Genomic DNA, 4957 nt, shown 5'->3' on the forward strand with positions numbered 1-4957 from the left:
AAACGGGGAGTGGGGTGAAAACTAGGGGTTGGGGCACCAGGAAGGAGGAAAGCTTTTGAAATATAAATAGGTAAAATAATTTAATAAGAGTTAAAAAAGAAAGCAACTATGTTGTTTTAGCTTCCTGGATAGAACCATGGAAAAATATATAAAATACCATTGTAAATTAATGACATCATCATATTGAAAATACAAAAAGAGTACTACAGCATGTCCCATTTTAGGACTAAGGATGGATATGGTATAGAAATGAGTAAGAACACAGTCAATCCCTTCTAACTAGACGTCCGAGGAATGGAAAACTCACTTTTCAGGCCTCCCTGTTCTATGTAGAGGTTTCACTCCCAGTCTCAATGATTGACTGTTATGCTGACATTCATTGTACTTTTTTCTGAATCACTTTTCAGTTCTGTTGTATGTCTATTTTTTGAAGATTATCTTAGTTTGTTACCAGTCTTACCTATGATCTTCTACTTGTATATAATGCATTCTGGTTATGCTCTCCTCACAACATTTTCCCCGGTTAATTTATTTGTTTATTCATTGTATATTCAGAGTATGGCCCCTCTCCTCCTATTACTTTCTCAAAAAGTCCGTTACCCACAACTCTTCACTTTCACCTCTGAGAAGGGGTAAGCCTCACACCCTGGTATCAACCTGCCCTGGCACCTCAAGGCACTGCAGGACTAGGGACATCCTCTCTTCCTGAGGCAGGAAAGGTAGCCTGTTAGGGTAACAGAACCCACAGGCAGGCAACAGATTCAGGGTCAGTTCCCAATTCAGTTGTTGGGGGACCAGCATGAATTCCAACTGCACATCTGCTAGTTATGTACACGGAGGGGGTAGGTCCATTCTTTGTGTGTTGTTTGGTTGGTGATTCAGGCCAGTTGGCTCTGTTTATCTTTTCATGGTGTCCTTATACCATCCTGATTAATCAATCCTTCCCCCCAACTCTTCCTCAAGATTTCTTGAGCTCTCTTTAATGTTGGCTGTTGGTTTCTGCATCTGTTTTGGTCAGCTGCTATTTGGAGACTCTTGGGGGACAGTTATGCTAGGCTCTTGCCTGCAAAAATAACAGAGTATCATTAATTATGTCAGGGATTGGTTCTTGTCAATGGTATAAATCTAAATTGTGCCAGTCGTTGCTTGGGTATTCCTTAAGTTTCTGCAATGTCTTTATCTCTGTGGTTCCTGTAAGCAGGACAAGTTTTGAGTCAAAGGTTTTGAATGTAGGTTGGTGTCTTTCTTCTTCCACTTCAAGTCCTGCCTGGCTATGGGAGGTGGCTACTTCAGGCTCCATGTCACCCACTGCTAGAGGTCTCAGACACAGTCACCCTCCTAAAAGTTCCTGGACCTTTTCCCAACATAAATCTCTGGAACATCCTAGAGATTCTCTTCTCTTCCCCTATTGATTTCTGTTCATGCTCCAGGCCCACTGTCCTCGGCTCTACCTACATGTGATCCAACCCACACCTCTGCTCTACTCCCCATTTTTATTCCCACCCAGTTCTCTCCCTCTGTCCACTTATGCTGACAATTTTATGTCCCCTTATGATTGAGATTAAAGTATCCTTCCTTATGCCCTTCTTATTTAGCTTCTTTGAGTCTGTGGATTGAAGCATGAGTATCCTTTACTTTATGGATATTTCCATTTATAAATGAGTGCATACCATGCATAACTTTTTGGGTCTGGGTGCTATCACTCATATTTTGTACTTCCATTCGTCTGTATGCAAAACTCATGCTATCCTTCTTTTTAATAGCTGAGTATATTCCATTGTGCAAATGAACCACAATTTCTTTATTCATTCTTCAGCTGAGGGACATCTGGGTTATTTCTAGTTAACAACAAATAAAGCTGCTATAAACACTGTTTATAGCATTAACAATTTTCCCTGTGGAATGGTGGCACTTCCTTTGGTTATATGCAAAGGAGTGGTATAGCTGGGTTTTGAGGTAGAACTATTCTCAATTTTCTGAAAATCCACCAAATTGATTTCTGAAGTGGTGGTACAATCTCTCATCAAAATGGCAGAGTGTCCAGTGGATGTATGGTAGAATCCGAGAGTTGTTTTGATTTTCATTTTGCTGATCACTAAGTTCACTGAACTTTTTTGTGTGAGTGTATGTTTCTTGGCCATTAGAGATTCCTCTGTTGTGAATTTTCTATTTAGGTCTATCCTTTTTTTGACTGTATTTAATAACATCTATGTTCTTGACTTCTTTATACACTTTACATGTTAGCAGCCTACCATCAGATGTAATGTTAGTGAAGATCTTTTCCTAATTTTTATGGTGTCATTTTTGTCCTATTGACAGTATCCTTTGCCTTTAAGAAGCTTTCTGTTTTGGTAATTACTTACCCCAACAAACCCATATAAAAACCATACAACCCAGTTATTATATTTATAAACTATATGCATAGATTGGGCAGACCTATTACTGTACTAATTTATTCCCCAGTGATGAGACCTCTTGCTACTTACAGCTTCTCCACACTATATAATCCTGTTCCATATTGGCTTCCACTTCCTCTTCTTCTGTCCTCTATCTTCCTCCTTTTCTTCCCAAGACCTCCAGTCCCACCTTTCCCTTCTACTGCCCAATCATAGGCTCTAGCTTTTATTTGACCAATTAGAATAGGGATAAGGTTCAGTGAGATCACCTAAATATGTGATCTACTCTTCATGAAGGACAGCCTCACTTGAGGCAGCAGAATTAATATCAAAATACACACAGCATCAGGGAAACCCACAACATTTCTTCCTTTTGTCCAATTAAAAGGCTCTTTATCAGATATAAATTAAGTACAACCCTCATAATTATGTAAATAATAAAATATGATATACACTTGACATTCAGTCTTATCATATTTGTCAATTTATATAAAGCACTCTACCATCTATTCTAACTTTAAGAGCTTCCATTTCCATACCTTAATTATGTTCTGATTTGAGTTTGCATTATCATCTGAAAACCATCCTACCAAATCTATATTATCTCTGTCAATGCTATACCACTTGAGTTTGATTATGAAACTATAACTAGTCTTCAACCCCATCAGAAATATGAGAATGGAAAAAAGAAATCTGAGAATGAATTAAATATTACCTGGAAATATAGAAATCATAAAACATAGCTTCCAAAACTTAATAAGTTTGTAGAAACAGCTGACTACCTGAACAGTCCCTCAATCCCTAAAATGTTGGAGCATCAGTCTTCAGCCTTCTGGCCCAGGATCATCTGACAGACATCAAATGAAGCAGCAACTATGAAGGACTAGCTTACTCTGACTTGGCAGAGCCAAGCTGTCAACTGTCCTGCATTGTGTGTTCTCTTCTAGACAGTATATTTTGTGGGTAGTTGAATAGGGCAATTTTTGTTCAGTGGCTACCTTGCCACAGCTGGAGCAACTCCATATGGAGGTATGATGCTCAATTTCTTCTTTGAACCATGAAGGGTATACTGTCAGGAGCAGACATGTCTCTATCAAAATTACTAATAATAACGAAATGATTAAATGTCAGATTCTATGGATTTCTGATGTTCTTGAAGACTATCTATATAATGTACATCTGAATTGTTAAACCTTGACTACTCCTGTTGGCAGCCAAAGTACATTCCTTAAAACTAAAAATGGACCCCCAGACAGAGTTATTAGTTTAACAGGCTGGCAAGCCACAGACGACTAAGATTCTGCACCGAGCATTACCAACCTAAGACAAAAGTGCATTGCTTTTGATAATGCATATTCCACAAAGGGTAAGGAAGGTAGTCTTGTCAGAATGACCTAAGACAGGCTCATTCTTGTATATAAAATAAAGAAAGGGAAAATGTGAAGAACTTTTGGGGCTGCTTGACAGGAATCTGACATTGGCCAAGGACAAGGAAATGAGCTTCAGGAAGAAATCTGACATTAGGCTAGAACAAAGTAATTTCAGGCAGGATACTAAATCTTAGCTTAGAACAAAGAAGTAATTTCAGCCAGAAATCTAAATCTTAGGCTAGAAGAAGAAGTAGGCTTCAGGCAGGAAAATGACTTTGGGCTAGGACAAGGAAGTGGGCTCAGATATTTTGGTCATACTGATAAGCCCTTAGAAACAGTGATCCTGAGCATGATCACGAGCCTTTGTTTATTGTCTTGTTTGTTCCTTGACTATTTGCATCTATTGTATTGCTAGTTCCTCAACCTAGAACTGATCTTTTTTTTTATTAGATCTTTCATTTACACTTCAGATACCATCCCCTTTCCCCATTCCCCCCCCCTTAGAAAACCCCTATCCCATGTCCCCTTTTCCTTTTTGCATTTATACATTTTTTTAAAAACTGTTAATCATAGGCTTTATAAGTTTGGTATTGTTCAATCAGAGGTGTAACCCACTACCCAACCTAGATATATCAACTATTTTTGACTGGTGGAGATACATGAACATCTGCTTCCCTGTCTCCCCCCTCTATCTCTCTTTTATCACCTAGCTTCTTCTCTCCTTCTTCTTCTCCTCTTCTTACTCCTTTTCTTCCTCTCAGTACTCCTCCCACCTTAGCTCCTCCTACACATCACCCTTCCTGTTAAAAGGAAACTTTTCTCTCAAAATACAATTAGAGCATAATTATGCCTATTTGTACCAGTGAGGTACAAGATAGTCCTAATACCCAGTCCATCCTTTTGTTGACTAACCAGCACCTCTGTCATCTATCCTAACTAAAACACTTAGTTCTGAACCTGGCTTTTTCCTTGGCTTTAGGATGAATGTCAGCTGATGACCATACACTCAGATCTTTTCTCTCAAAGTAAATAGCGATAAGTTTTCAACCCCGTCAGAAATCCAGAATGACTGAGTTGACTATAATTGTGGGAAGCACAAAGCATAGCTTCTAAAACTTAGCCAATTTATAGAGACCTCTGAGCACCTGGACACTCGCTCTACTTCAAAACGTTGGAGCATCTGTTCTTCTG

Source organism: Arvicanthis niloticus, chromosome 30 (genome assembly GCF_011762505.2).
Source record: "Arvicanthis niloticus isolate mArvNil1 chromosome 30, mArvNil1.pat.X, whole genome shotgun sequence".
In the NCBI taxonomy this organism is placed as follows: domain Eukaryota; kingdom Metazoa; phylum Chordata; class Mammalia; order Rodentia; family Muridae; genus Arvicanthis; species Arvicanthis niloticus.